Here is a 16,797-nt window from a genome sequence, read left to right as displayed (position 1 = left end):
TTTCCCATGTATCTTACTATTACAAAGTTGAAATTATCGTTGAAAGTAGTCCTCCCAACAATGCATTCTGAACTGATAGAAAGAACACAAAAGAAGTATAAGATTTACTCGTAGTCTGCCAGTCAACATCAGTGGATACTGCGAACGGAATTCAAAGGAATTGAGTTATAGGAAGAAACTGTGAGACAAAAGAGGAAATGTTGTCAAAAAACATAGGCACAAGCAATTAAAACAAATAACCTACTTGAGCATGAAGGATACTGATGATGCTCTTACAAAGTTAAACGGCATTTTATTTCAAAGAACTTACGTAATTGTAAGGTTCCACACCCACTCGATAACAATTCTGTGGAAAACTAAAAAAAAAAAGACTGGGAAAGAGGTTTATTTAAAGAGAAGATCCAGGAAAGTAGATAATACGACTGACTTTCTTTTATCGTTTTGCTTTCCTATGCCAATTGAAAGAATAAAAGGATTTGATAAAAAGTGCACTTTTTCTCGTTAAGGTTGACGTCATACTCGAAGGAGGTTATCACCTGGAACAGGACTGAATTCACAAGTAAAAGTAACGAGACTAATTACAAGCTGGTGCAAGACATACAGGGAGCAGTCGAACTCTGCAATATATGAACAAAGATTTAAATTAAGGATTATGGGGGAATGCAATGAGAAAAAATATAGACTCCCAAGTTTGCGTTGGTGGAGAAGAAGTCATTAAACAGGCAACCAACGATTTACCGACAAGAAATTGATAAACACAGTATATGAGGAAACCTGTTATATGTTACCTGATTGCCTGCGAAGAAATATCAGCAATCAAAGGACAGGAATCCAGTATAAAAACAAGTAGAAAATGGGCCGAAGTTTCTTCGGCGCAATCGAGTTTTCTGTTCATCGTAATAGCAAAATCCACTGCTCTTTGCAGCTAAAGCTGCCCACTGTTTACATCACGACCATCCCTTGAAGCTGATTGGTTGGCAATGGTTTCGAAAAGTTGGTTAATCGGTGGTTCTCTCCACCTTCATTATTTCACAATGGTTGTTTTACTGAGCTAAAATACGTTCTGCTGATTATCAAAAGGAAACATTATATTATCCCCAGAAATAAAATCATAATACTCATCTCCCAAAAAATGGTAAAAATAAAAATAGGAAAATATGAATGAAGTCAGGGTGTTCCGCGATGCTGCAATGTTGTTTTCGTAAATGAGGTTCACAGAAAAGTCTTGCGTTCGGATCGGTGCACTTGAATTACAGGACAATATTAATTACCGTCTGATATTGCCGAGTCTGTTCGCCATTCTAAACTTAAATACAAAGACTTTCTCAAAACTATGCAGATTGGTATTTCATATTGAATTTAGGAAATTTTACTACATGTTAATACGATTTCACTGCAATCGTTTACACATTCAGTGGGATGACAAGCAGTGACTGCATTCTCTAAACGAGAATATGTATATGTTTAATTTAAAGTTACAGTATGATAGGCTAAACGAGTCATATTGGATATAATTTGCTGAGAATTTTCTTAAGAACATTTTCTCCTTTCGAAATAACAGGCTCATAAAAAATGACGTGGACCTCTAATGCCCTACCGTATGTCTTTTTGTCGGTTTACGCAGCTTATGGCGTCTGGATTATAGGCCTATCCCTATCTCATATTCAGCCGCTTTATTGTGGTTCTTGTTGTGATTATTCTTGTTTTTGTTGCTGCTGTTATGATGCTTGTTGTATCTTTAAAAACATTTCATATGGTAACCTAACATTGCAGAATAAACATAGACGTATTCATAAAATGCTTGTGTAAAGAATTACTGCCTACTATTGTTAATTGAACTTTAGTATTTTGTTTTGATTAAAAGTAATCGAGATTTTCACGAATATAGTCTACGCTAGAATATCCTCCTAACAACACAGAGAGTGAGAGAGAGAGAATTTACTGATTCTTATGTATCCTTTTGTCCAACAGGGTAATCTGCAAGAATGCCCCCAAAAGCAAATGGATCATGGGCTACTCGCAGCCTGGTGTGAATCATCCCACACATGACTTTTTCAGCTATCATTTATTTTTTTCTTATTTCGTTAAGTATCTTATGTTGCCTTCCTACCATAGCCTTCATTTTCATAGAAATGCTACAGCTGCCTAATATTTACTCATAACAGTAATATAATTTGCTATCCCTTTTGTAAATATATTTTCAATATGATTCATTGAAATGAGTTTGGAAGTCTTTGTGGTATAAGTGGCTTTACATTAACTATGGACATCGACGCAAGTATACATGTATGTGTATATGCGCATGCTTATACGTGTGTAATGATGTTTCCACCAAATGTTACGATGTTCTTTTCTTTATTTGTTTTATTCTTTTATTGTATCTAGCTTTTTTTATTGTTGTTAGAGTCCCAGGAGGCTTAGGAAGACACAGTGTTGTTTTTCTTACTTCATTAACACACTAGTAAAATAGCACAGTATATATACAAGTTAAGTAGTGACTAAGAATCTAAGTATGAGCCTTTCTTGAATGTTCTTAACCCACAAGTGGTGAGGTTCTCGACCTCACTCCATTAAGGTTCTTGACTCTTTCTCTATCTGCTTCTCTATCTATATCTTCTATCTTTTCTGATTCTCTCTCCCTTCAAGCTTGCTTTTTGAAGGTTCTTGAAAGGAAAATGTCCATCCCACATTAGGTGGACCATTGCTTCTGTTCTGCCTTGTAGTCATCCTTTAATGGTTGGAGATTATCTAACGATGTCCCTTTGGGTGTGATTAAACGACTTAATTCCCTCCTTCGTGGGTGGGACTAATGACGTCACCGGAATTCTTCAGGTTCAGGCCAAAGTTGAAAGGTCAGGACACAGGTGAGTCAGCTTGGCAGTTTTGTTATGGTTGCCTTTAGATTACTCTCGCGCCAATGTTTTAGCTACGTGATCATAACACTTCCTGTTTCGTTATTCTTTCTTCTCTCTCTCTCTCTCTCTCTCTCTCTCTCTCTCTCTCTCTCTCTCTCTCTCTCTCTCTCTCTCTCTCTCTCTCTCTCATTTGTCTATTAATGGTCCTCTCTCATTTATTTTTCTCTTTTATAATTATGCTGTTCGTAACTAATATTCTCACAGCTATCGTTACATCACTCGGTCACCTAAAACCATTGTCTTCAATGTTTAACTTAACATAATAAAATGGATATAATAGTAATAATTAAATTGACAATAAAATGTAATAATGGACATAATAAAAATTGTTTCTCCAATTGTGGAGGAAACGACATAAGTTCATTAAAACATTCTTAAAAAATAGCCATATTAAAATATCAAACATATCAAATCACAAGTATATTAATTCATAAGTATACTAAAAGAAAGTTTAGAACAATAAACATGAAATTATTATTATTATGTAACAAATAATGTTAACATCAATTTTCAATTATTGTTATTATTGAGTTCTCTTAATATCCCTTGTATTTTTCTGATAACAAGATTTCTCACTGTTATGATAAACTTAATTACAGTTATTACTATTACCACTAGATTTACTAATGATAAAATTGGGGAGATAGTTTCTTTACAGCAGAAATATTCATGAACATAGTACAAATTTTCAAGTTTCTTTAATTCTAAGTGAGATAACTTAAATTCATGTATTTTATATGAGTAATTTTTATATGGCACATGTTTGTTGAATTTAAATGTTGTAAAAAGATGGGGTTCATGATACAATTGGTTTACTATACCTGACATAATGTAAAAGATTTAACATTTTTAAACTTTATTTCTGTACTAATGTTGTGACGTTCAATTTTAGCCACAACAGTATTTAGTGAAAATACAAAATTTCTTGATCAATTATTGGTGCTTTAAAAGGTTATCATAGTTTGTGGTACATACATTCTTTTCTTGCCTTTGGTTTAACACAATCTCTTGAATACGGGGATAAGCATTAGTATTCTTATACAGGTTATCAAAATTACATATATTCCTGTTCTTTTAACAGAATACACTCATTAAATTGTTTATCAGCGAAGAATGACAATTGAAGAGCGTGTTCTTCTAATGCAAAATGCCTGATTGTTCCCTTTTGAATGATTATTTGTTTATTAACTATCATAGGAAATGAGTACACAGTGATTAATGTGTTTGTGATCCTAGTATTGAGAGGTACAACTAAAATAATTTTATCATAAAGCACTTTGGAACTTATTAAATTGTTGTACATAAATATATCATCCACAAGTGGCTGAAAGTGTTTTTCCTTGAAGGAAAACGTAATAATGTCTTCTAATTCTTTGGGAGTGATTAGTGTTGGGCTCAAAATACCTTTATTAGCAAGCAAAATGACATTTAATGTGTTTTTATGTTCCTGTAATATCACTTCACTTTCTAGAGCAAATGTGTTTAATAACAGTATATTTATGATCTTTTCAGTCTAACACCAATATATACATAAATATACACATATTTAACTCTGACGGTTTCGTAGATTATATATTTTGTTTACAAAATTATCTACAGCATTTTATATCTTATGTTATCAATAACTTTAGTGGACCATGGATCCGTTTTTACTACTCTTATATGATTTCAGTGAACTAATTTTTCCTTGAGATCACTTTCATTAATTACTCTATATCAGTTTAATTTTAACACTTCTACAACTCTATATGGTCCAGTGAACTTTTGAGAAACCTTTACATTTGGCCCTTCTTGAACATGATTTTATACATAAATTTGAGTACCTACTGTAATGGTACTTTTATTATAATATTTGACATGAGTGTTATGAACCACTTTTAATTTTGCCCTTGTTTTCATGATTGTCTCGTAAGTACGTCTGGTCTTCCATGCAACATAGTCTTCATAGTTATAAGTATGTCTGGGTGGTGTTGCATCGTCTAATAATGTGTTAGGTATTCTTTTCTGATAACCATATAGTAAGTAACGTGGGGATTCTCCTATTGTCTCATTTACAGCATTATTCAATGTGAACTGTACGTCTTCTAGTGCTAAGTCCCAATCTTCTGTCCGTGGGCTCACTTAAGTTTTCAGGATATCTTTTATTTTGCGGTTAGTTCGATCTAGTGCTCCATTAGAACTTGGTTTATAAGCGATTATTTGACACTTATTTATTTTATAAAATTCACATATTTTTTTTAAAGATCATTAGTAAATTCAGCATCGTTATCAGAAGGAAGAACTTGTGGACATGAATGCCTCGTGATAATTTTAGATTTAAGAGCTTCTGCTACTGTTGCAGCATCTCTGTTTCTTACTGGTACGATTTCTACATATCTGGTTAGATAGTCTAAAGAGGCCAATGTGTTTATTTCCTCTAATAGTCGTTGGAAATGAAACCTAAAAAGTCCATAGTTAATACCTGAAATAGATTAAATTCTGATGGATATTTTTCAAGTGGAGTTTTAAGATTTACGCTACCTTTATGTTGATTACAAACTATACAGTTTTGTACAAAGTTTTTTAGCATCTTCACTACAATTTGGCCAAAAATAATTTCTGGTTATGATTCTGATTGTCTTTTTAATTCCTGGATGTCCTGCTAACTTATATGAGTGTGTTAGTTCTAAAACTTCTCTGATTGATGTTTTTGGGATGTATAGTCGAGAAAAACCATTCTTCTCTGTTGGCCTTTTATACAACAATCCATTTACTAATTGAAAATCAGTGTTATGAACCAAACCTCTGTTCATCAGGTTCTATCATCAATTACAGAGAAATGGACTTAATATGTACATTACTTAATGTTAATGAACTAGTTTATTAACATTAAGTAATGTACATATTTACAAATGAGTCAAGTCTGGCGTAAATCAATAGATAAATATACATCACACAACCAAAGAGTCAGTCAAATAACAAAGATGTAGCAAAGTTAGTTACTTTAAAATAAAACATTACCACACAAGCAAAAAATAACAAATACCATATAAAAGTGAACAACATTTCAGCTTCATCAAACAATAATAAACAATACAGACAGCATAATGATTACAAGTGATATCAATTAACATAAATAATGTTATAACCAAAAATGCACAAATATCTAAGAAATCAATAAAGCGGCATAAATAATAATCCAAAGTAGCCTAAATACTAATTCACTCATAACAATCAATTCATAAATATCTGTAATAATAATTCACAATCCTCCTATGTGCAAAACTGAACATCTACCCAGAGATGCCAAGACCACTAACAAGGGTCACAGAGGATGACCATCAAACTACTGCCGTGAAGTCATCAAAACCGCCCCATGACGGCAAACAGGAACATCTCCACGAAACACAGACGTTCACAGCAGAGTTGATGCGACAGCCAAACTGCTGTCTCAGAGGAATGCCCCCTCCCCACTGATGACTAGGGTTAGTCATCAACTCATCCTCGAACTTGAATGAAATTCACATCCTCAAATACTGTAGGGGCCAACAGGTAACAACTACCTGCTGTTAAACACGTCCATGCTGCTATGCTGTCTGGACCCTGACTCGATGATTACCCAAACTTGACTGTCGCTACCTAAGCGAAGACAACAGACGTAAACTCTATATACAAAAAATAAGCACCACCGGGAGAGGAGTGCCCCAACAACAAGGAAACAATCGTTCCATATACAAAACAAGCACTAAGCCTCACATCAGGTTTTAAGGATTCATCTAGTATTAACTGTCCTACTGTTTGTCTGATTTCTGCATCTTTTTCTTGATGTATTTTTACTCTTTCTATATTTAAATCTACTACTTGACAACTAAAACAAAAGGTATTAGTAGTAATGCATTTTTTCTGTTTCTTCTTGAGATCTGGATAATGCATCTGCCAAGGTGTTAAATTTCCCTGGAATATATCTAAATTCTGGGGCAAATTCTAATACACTAATGAACCATCTATTGAACTTCATGTTGTTGGTAAAGTTTTTTTTTTTTAATAAGTCACAAATGGGTTTGTGATCAGTAAGCACATTAACCTTATGACCTAAAAGTATGTGTCTAAATTTCTTTAAACCACAATATAAAGCTAAGCACTCTCTTTCTGTGGTACTATAGTGTCTTTCTGCTGGGTTTAAAACTACTAGCATAATACACTGCCCTCATTCTAGTTTTGGCTTTTTGTAACAATATAGCTCCTAGCCCTGTACTTGAGGCATCACAAGCTAAGTAAAAGTCTTTGGAAAAATCTGGGTTGACTAAAACAGGGTTCCTGGTCATTTTGCTCTTTAGTGTTTGAAAGGATCTTTCTTGTTCATCCTTCCTTTCATAATTAACATTCTTCTTGGTTAGTTCTGTCAAAGGTTTGGCTATAGTAGCAAAACCCTTTATAAAAGGTCTATAATAACCTACCATACCTAGGAACCTTCTTAATGCTTTCAAATTAGTGGGAGCTGGGTAATCAATTATTGCCTTTAATTTACCTGCCTGCAAGCGCAGTCCATCTTCACTAATTACATGACCCAAGTATTCTAAGGATTTCATCAGGAACTGAAATTTTTTTTTTTTTGTTTTTTGTTAGTCCTGCAATTCCTAATCTCTCTAGGACCATCTCTAATATTCTGAGGTGACTTTCTAAGTTTTTGCTAAAAATGATAACATCGTCCAAGTATACTGCAACATTTTCTATATCTCCTAGAATTTGCAACATTAATCTGACAAATGTTAATGGTGCTGATGTGATTCCAAATGGCATTACTTCAAACTGTAAATGTTCTTTATGTGTGCTGAAGGCTATGAATTGTTTCGATTCTTCATCCAGAGGTACTTGCGAATATCCACTAAGCAAATCTAAGGATGAAAATATTTTGGCCCCTCCTAATTGAGCTAACATATCTTGAATTACCGGCATCGGCATTCTATCTGGAACTGTGTTGGAATTTAACTTCCTGTAATCTATTACAAGTCTCCAACTACCATCTTTCTTTGGAACAATTAACAATGGGGAATTATATGGAGATTTAGAAGGAATTACTACTCCATCTCTTGTCATTTCCTCTATCAAATTGTCAACTATGGGTCTCTGGCTTATTGGTAATCTGTAATTCGGAATAAAAAATGGCTTGGCTCCATCATCTAACAAAATTCTATGTTGTAGAACATTTGTTCTTCCTAGTTGATCTCCTTATATAGCTATTACATTTCTGTATTTCTCGAACACCTGAATTAACTTGTGTCTATTTTCTGGAAAATCTGTTTTATTTACTTCTGGATTTATTTGAGAGTTTTGGCCATTTATAGAGAAAATTGCTTTTTCTTCTACTGTTAGTAAAGGATTGTTAATAGGAATCCCTATGCAAAAGACAATGCCTGTGTATAGTGTTTGTCTGTTATCTGAATAGTTTTGGACATAGACTTCCATTCTGACAAAATCTGGCAATTCTTCATTCAGTAGCAGAATATCCTTATCCTTTACATTTTCTTTTGATCTCAAATATATTTTTGTTAAACAGTTTGGATATAAAGTTACTTCTTTGTTGAGTATAAATTGTACTTTATTCTCTGAGTCTGAATATTGACCATTATGATATCTTATGGGTGGATCGAAGAATGGTCCATTCCTCGATTGATTCTCTCCTTCTCTCTGGCTTGGATTCCATTTTTCCATAGTGTTTTATGCATATTTCCTTTGAAAGGAAGTTTGTCTATTCCCTAATTGTCTGGAATTATTATTATACTTGTTATTTCTTTTATATGAATCATTGGTATTTCTGCCTTTCCTTTCATTTTGTGTTTCTGTTACCCCTACAAATTCCTTAGAAAAATCTGGCTCTTTCTTCTGAATTTCTTGCCTCATTGATATTAAAGCAATAAGGGTATCACTTTTAGGATCAATTTTAACTTTCTTGAAAGCTTTCTTTTCTTTCTCTCCAATTGCATTATACATTGTTCCAAATGACAAGTAATTCAAAACATATCTTAAACTAACTAAATTATCTTCTTCATTACCAAATTCATTCTTATTCCCCATGGTGATGTTTTTTTTCTTTAAGTCTTCTATTACTCTGTGTCGATAGTCCTAACGGGAATGTTTTGTCGTACATGTAAAATGCACTCATCCGTTTTAACAGATTGTGTATAGAAATCTGTTGGGGTGTGTTTCGACAGTCACCAACACACAGGCGCTGTTGTGTTGACTAGTACGCTTGCATTGTTTTCGTTGTTCAACAATGTTTCTTAGCTGTGGGTTTTCTGAGTGGTAATGTTTATAATTCTTATTCCTTCGTTCTGTTTCGGCTATTGATGTTTGTAGTGGAAATGTTTTCGCCGTTGTTATGATTTACTTCGTCGCCTGTTATTAAATTCTTGAGTGTGTACTTGTTCGTTCTTCACACTGCACTTCCTTGGATCCCACTGCTGCCACCATTTGTAATGGTGTTTCCACCAAATGTTATGATGTTCTTTTCTTTATTTGTTTTATTCTTTTATTGCATCTAGCTTTGTTTATTGTTGTTAGAGTCCCAGGAGGCTTAGGAAGACACACTAGTAGAATAGCACTGTATATATACAAGTTAAATATATATACACGTTAAGCAGTATGACTAAGAATTTGAGTATGAGCCTTTCTTGAATGTTCTTAACCCAAAACTGGTGAGGCTCTCGACCTCACTCCATTAAGGTTCTTGACTCTTTCTCTATCAGCTTCTCTACCTCTATCTTCAATCTTTTCTGCTTCTCTCTCCCTTCAAGCTCGCTTTTTGAAGGTTCTTGAAAGGAAAATGTCCATCCCACAGTAGGTGGACCATTGCTTCTGTTCTGCCTTGCAATCATCCTTTAATGGTTGGAGATTATCTAACGATGTTCGTTTGGATGTGATTAAATGACTTAATTCCCTCCTTCTTGGGTGGGACTAATTACGTCACCGGAAGTCTTCAGGTTCCGGTGAAAGTTGAAAGGTCAGGACACAGGTGAGACAGGAGGGCAGTTTTGTTATGGTTGCCTTTAGATTACTCTCACGCTAATGCTTTGGCTACGCAATCATAACACTTCCTGTTTTGTTATTCTCTCTCTCTCTCTCTCTCTCTCTCTCTCTCTCTCTCTCTCTCTCTCTCTGTCTATCATTTGTCTATTACTGGTCCTCTCTCATTTCTTTTTCTTTCTTTTATACTTACACTATTCCTAACTGATATTCTGCCAGCTATCATTACACGTGCACATTTCACCATATGAACATACATTATACATTGTGGGGTTAGAATTACTATATTAATTAAAAAAGCTACTGTTTTTCCAATAGATACGAGTGGAAAACTATTTGCAATAAGAAATTGACACGTAGGCCCATGCCCTGTCATTGCCCTAAAGCATAAGAATTTGATGTGCATGCCTATGTCCTGCATTGCCTCAGAATATAAGAATTTTATATGTAGGCCTAATCTCACAATGATATTAACATTTAACATGCAGGATTATGATGAAATCATATCCTAATATCAGAATTGGCTGTATAAGTCTATGCTTCATTTCAATTAATGTGGTGTATGTGGAATCGCTTACACAGGCCAACACCAATTAAAAAAAAAAAAGCAAGATGATTGTGTTATTAGGCTACATATGATAAAAAAAAAAAAAAAAAAAGATGCACAGACAGAATGCTCCAAGATCTTTGTAATGATATTATATAACTTAATATATATTTTATCGGAGATATCAATTGCATACTTCACAATTCCGGGATCTCAAATCTGCAGTGTCATCGTTCACGCAGAGTTCAACGTGACCGAACTGGTAATCATTTGGACTGTTAACCCCTTTCGAGAGCTAGCCAATCACTGCCAGGGCTTAGCTGCAGAGGGCCATGGATTTTGCTTATAATCAAGGCTACCGAAAATAGAGCTATCTTTTGGTGGTCTCGGTATAATGCTGTATGAGCCGAGGCTGATGAAACTTTAGCCACGGTGGTGGCCTATCCTCTATCCTTGCCAGAAGCACGATTATGGCTAACTTCAACTTTAAGTGGGCCATAAACGATCCAATATGCTTGTCCAGCATCATGTATGATCATGCCATTTGGGTGTGTATGTGAGCTCATGAAAGCAGATCCAGCATGCTTGATGAAGATTAAACGAGATTGATTTTCCCTCTTCATTCAAGAGGTTCGTCAAGCATACTAGATTGTTTGTGATGTTGCTTGTCATGCACGCTCAGTTGAGTAGCTACAGTCATGATGAGCAGGTCTCCCGAATCACATGAATTTTGGAGGGAGTTTACTGAACTGTATAAAGAGTTTCCTGCTCTTTGGAAGATAAAGAGTAACAGATATATATATATATATATATATATATATATATATATATATATATATATAATATATATATATATATATATATATATATATAAAACTCTAAAGCAGGAATGTTATGAGAAATTAGTAGAAAAAATTAAAGAGAACAATCCATCAGCTACCAAGCTCACAGTCACAAGAAAGATTAATTTTTTCCGTACTTGCTATAGGCAAGAATTAAAAAGAATTCTTCGTAATGAAAAGTCTGGAGCAGGCACAGACGATATATATGCACCCAGTCTGTGGTATTTTGAGGACCTACATTTCCTACGAGATCAAGAAGTACAAGAAGAATGAATTTCTACTTTAGATAGCGAGGAAGAGAATGAAAATGCATCTGTAAGTTTTAAGGTTCATCTATTCCTTAGCTTATCAGTAATCCTTCTTTTACCGTTTTATTACATGTTTCAGTATACTACATTCAGTACTTGTCATATTATTCGGTCGATCCTATATTTACCGTAAGTCTTGGCAAGCATTAAAGGCCTAGGTTCATTTTCCTTATAGTTCTGTTGGCTATTTTGCCTAGTACAGATTAAATTATGATTAGGCCTATATGAAACTTAGAGTTTATAACATATAATTTTGAATGCATATTTGTTAGAGATGGTTGTCAAAATTCATTAAGTTTCAATACATAGGTTTATATTTTTCGCTTATATTAATTACGCTTACATATAAGCCAGAAAAATCGATTCCACAATAAGCTGTAAGGTTCTGGTTCTTAAAACTAAAGTTAATTCTGGCAAACAAACCTATATAAAACTGGCCAAGTGACTTAAGTTAGTGCAAAATAAACCTAAGTCTGATAACCGCATTTGCATGTAGCTGTTTTTTTTTTTCTTTTGCAAGTTTACTGCCACGGAACAGCACCAACATCATTAAAGTAATGGCAATATCTATTTCTTACTTCCTTTGCTGAAGATGATGCATTTCGCACATTAGTTGGTTCTATTGAAAATAGTTTCCTCCCTCATCTCATTACCGTAGCATTTTCATCTTCAGTGCCTTCTAAATAGAGGGTAGAGTTTTCCTGGCGTAAATAGCTTTGTAAACAGTAACAGGCTAAAACAATTACTGATAATTTTTCTTGGCACAGGTTTATGACATTCTGAATAATTCGGAACATGCTCACCAATATACCAAAGGCATTTTCAACAATCCTGCGAGCTTTTGATAACCGGTAATTAAATATTTCCTCTTCTTTTGATAGACTTCTATGTGCAAAGGGTTTCATAAAATTGTTCATCAATGGAAACGCGTCGTCCCCAACAAAAACATAAGGTACAACAACATTGCTGCCAGGTAGAGCACTTGGTTCAGGGATATGCAATGCCTTTTCTTCCAGTTGTTTTAAGAATTTGGTATTTGCGAAAACTCCTCCGTCAGACATTCGACCATCATGAATTCGTAATTTGAATTGATCAGTGCCATCAATTGTAGTAGTAGGAGCCAGATCCAGGTGGTTTAGTTCTTTTAATATGCTTGCCGTCTATGGTACCCATACACTGTGGAAGTTCCATAAATTTTGAAATGACTCTGCAACATTTATCCACTCTTCTTCGCTTTGTGGCGTCTGTGAGAAGAAAAAATTCTTGTTACAAATTTTGTTTTCAGAAGAGAGAGAGAGAGAGAGAGAGAGAGAGAGAGAGAGAGAGAGAGAGAGAGAGAGAGAGAGAGAGAGAGAGAGAGAGCATTTATTCCTTAGCCTATTAGTAATCCTGTTGTTGTTGATATTATCGTTATTGCTGTTATTCTTGTTGTTGTTGTTGTCTGGTTATTTTTGTTATCGTTACCACCATTATCATTATAATTACCATCAACATCATCGTTATTATCATGGCTATTCTTTTTTCTCAGGATGCAAGTAAAACCAGAGACAATTTGGTGAAAGCAACCCACAGGAATAAGAAAAGAAAGAATAACACTGAAGCTAAAAGAAATGAGCTACTAGAAATAACTTGCAGTCATCTGAGTCAAAGTGATGATGCAATATATAACTTAGCAAAAAGCTGAGCGGCAGATTTAAAAAAAAAACTCAGTGAAGAACAGCAAATTTACGCCAAAAAGGCGATAAATGACAGCCTCTTTGAAGGGAGCTTAGGTTCACTTCACAGACACTCAGTCAAAATCAACGAGCCAAATGCCCACCAACAAAGCAGATCATCAACACCTTTCGACGGTTATTCAGGGAATTCCTTCAACATTATTACTGCAGTGATGCAAGTTCAAAATGTCACTGGTGGGAACGTGCCTACACCAGTTAATTTTATGGAGCTTTTCAACGATCTCCAGTATCGATTGTAAATTGATGAAGCATTCTTAACAATAGGTCTTTTATTATTGTTACATGAAAAGATTACACCTTAATAAATGATGTTTCTGGATGCGAATTTCATATTTTCTTTGTTACATGGCAAACAGTGTTGTTACATGTAGCCTATGTCGTATTCTATTATCATCTAAATATTTTTTCTTTTCATATTTAGGCCAAAGATGAGAGGAGCATATTGTCTGTCATTTTCTTGTGAAGGAACTATTGACTAAAAGAGGTGCAATGAGCAGAATTATGTTATATTTCAGATTGGTTTTGCAATTTTTATCATCTATTAAAAAAAAAAAGAAAGAGAGAGAAAAAAAAAAAAAAATATATATATATATATATATATATATTATATATATATATATATATATTATATATATATATATAATATATATATATATATATATATATATATATATATATATATCTTTTCATCTACCACAAGTCTATTAAATATAATCTATAAAAATTTCACGTGTTTCATTTGTGGCTTTTACTAGACCACAGTTGTAAGAAATAATATATATATATATATATATATATATATATATATATATATATATATATATATATATATATATATATATATATATATATATATATATATATATATATATATATATATATATATATATATATATATATATACGCACACATACAAGAATATACATTGTACAATATGTTTATATCTATGTATGTATTATGCAAAATATGAATAATGTACTTTTACTGAATGCAAGAAACAGGTAAAATTTGCAAACCAGATTCATTCTTACCTTAATGTTGTCTTAGAGCACCTCTATTATTGCACTGCATGTCTCCATTATAATTTTGCCAAGGCTCTGTGCAGATATGTGGGTAGTAAATTTCAAGTCTTCAAAAGTTTGGCCTGTGGCAAGGAACCGCAGAGTATTTGAAAGTCTCTGACATGGCAGTATGGCATCTCTTATATTGGTATCCTGTTTTACAATGTATGGTGTTACTAATCACAATAACTCGGAGAAAGTTTCATTATCCATCCTTAAAAAAATTGTATAATCCTCGGGTGATGACATCACAAGTTCATTTAATAGTGTCTCGTGGGAAAACCTTAGCCTTTTCTTGAACCACTCTTTCATCCATGCCTTTCTTTTTCTTTTCACTTTTACAATGTCGCCTTCTCAAGCGATAATTATCGCAAGGCAAGCGAGCTTCTTGCTCATGTTCGTCCCCCACGAGTACACACAACAACTGAGGCTTGATATGGTGTGCTTGACGAATGTGTAGCATAGCATGATGCTGGACAAGCATATTGAATCGTCTCTGGCCCTGCTTTAGTTAAAATAAAAACTACTGAGGCTAGAGGGCTGCAATTTCTTATGTTTGATGACTGGAGGGTGGATGATCGACATACCAATTTGCAGCCTCGGGCCTCAAAAGTTTTAAAGATCTGAGGGCGGACAGAAAAGTCTGGACAGAAAAAGGTGAGGACAGAAAAAAGTTCGGACAGACAAACAGAGCCGGCACAATAGTTTTCTTTTCAGGAAACTAAAAACTGACGTCATATCCTGTCAATAACATAAAAAAATGTATATGATACGTGTTTATGCGTTTGAAGTGTTTTCGTAAGTCCGTCCAGATATAGTGCACAGAAAGGTATTGTTTTGCATTGTGTCACGGCATTTTGTTATTGGCAAACTCTATTACATTCGAGCATGTGAAAAATACTCGTTATTTTTTAACATGACGAATGATTTATTTCAAAGAACGCAACTCCCCCATCTCTCATCCCTCCCCCCTCCTCCTCTTTCTCTTCTTCTCCCTCTCTCTGTGTCTCTCGTCGCGTCAGACGTAGATTGAAAATCATAAACTCAAAAATATCCTAAAATAACGATGAACTAACGATATATTCGAAAACAAAACGCTAGAACGAGTGTCAAAAGACGAAACGTAGCAGTAAAACGGATTAATGTTTCTTTGTCTATCTTTCAGCATTGCTAAACAATGCATAGCATAGAATAGCAAAGATGAAATGATAGCGAAGTTGTTTGGCTATTCCCATTGTTCTAAACCAGAATCTCTTTTTGCCCGTCGTTAGTTAACTTTGCCTCCGGGTATTATTTCACATGTTTCTTCATCATGGAACTTTGCGCTTTTAATTCCTTTGACTAAAATCGTTACATAAAAGCAATTTTCGAATGGCCTTCAACTCTAATCTTTCGTATTTAACTTCAAAGAGACTACAGATATGTCACTAGGACTGACATACTGTATGACTTTCCATGAACTATAGATTCATGGAAAAGAAGAAGGACATAGGATTAAAGCAATTATGTAAGGATGGGATACTAATTTTTCTACTAGTGATACATACATTGTTCAAGGCTGCAGGTTTGGAATATAGCTATTCTGTAAGTAAAAAGAGATTTTCCTTTTATCAGGAAACAGTTTATGACTGAAAAATAGTTGTTAAAACTCAAGGAAAATTGCCGGGTAAATAGGTTGTGGCAGTTCTTTGACGATTTTCATTTTATTGCATAAACGTCGCGTCATATTTCTAGTATTCTTCCACGTATTTGTAGCCCTTTTCCACACATTTCATTTTTTTTTTACTTAGCTCTGCAAGTAATACATGTAATGTATAAATAAATAAGTATTTTCTAAGTTTCCTGTCTGGTCTGAATTACTTTTCCATTAAAAGAACAAACATGCCGCGAAACATGATGAAATAAAAGAGATATAAATTCAGCATTGCTCAGTAATTTGTAACAGCTGAGACTCATGAGTACCTTTCACGTATGAATAAAATACTGAGTCCTGTCCTGCTTCTAACATTTTGACCGGCAACTAATGAAAAAAAAAAAAAAAAAAAATAGGTTAAGATAACTAACCTTTGGCTAACCGTATTTTAAGCTAGACATGAAAGCCTTAGTAGGCAATGATGGTTTTCCAGTGAGATGTGTTACCAAGTTGCTTTGCACGTCAAAAAAGGTTACTGATATTTAAATGGATTCTATTTTCTGCTATTACTGGTTTGTCTGCTACTCTTCAGCGCTCAGAAATCTCTTAACGATTCATGAATGGCTGATTTCCTAATTTACCATAAAAAAGAAACGTAGATACTATTTTACCAAGTTCTTATTTTTTCTTTCTATTATCTCTGTCTCCGTATAAAAGGCAAATGTTTTCAAATCCACCTCCATCACTCTTTCT

This window comes from Macrobrachium rosenbergii, chromosome 2 (assembly GCF_040412425.1).
Source record: "Macrobrachium rosenbergii isolate ZJJX-2024 chromosome 2, ASM4041242v1, whole genome shotgun sequence".
NCBI lineage: Eukaryota > Metazoa > Arthropoda > Malacostraca > Decapoda > Palaemonidae > Macrobrachium > Macrobrachium rosenbergii.
This window is presented reverse-complemented; position numbering follows the sequence as displayed.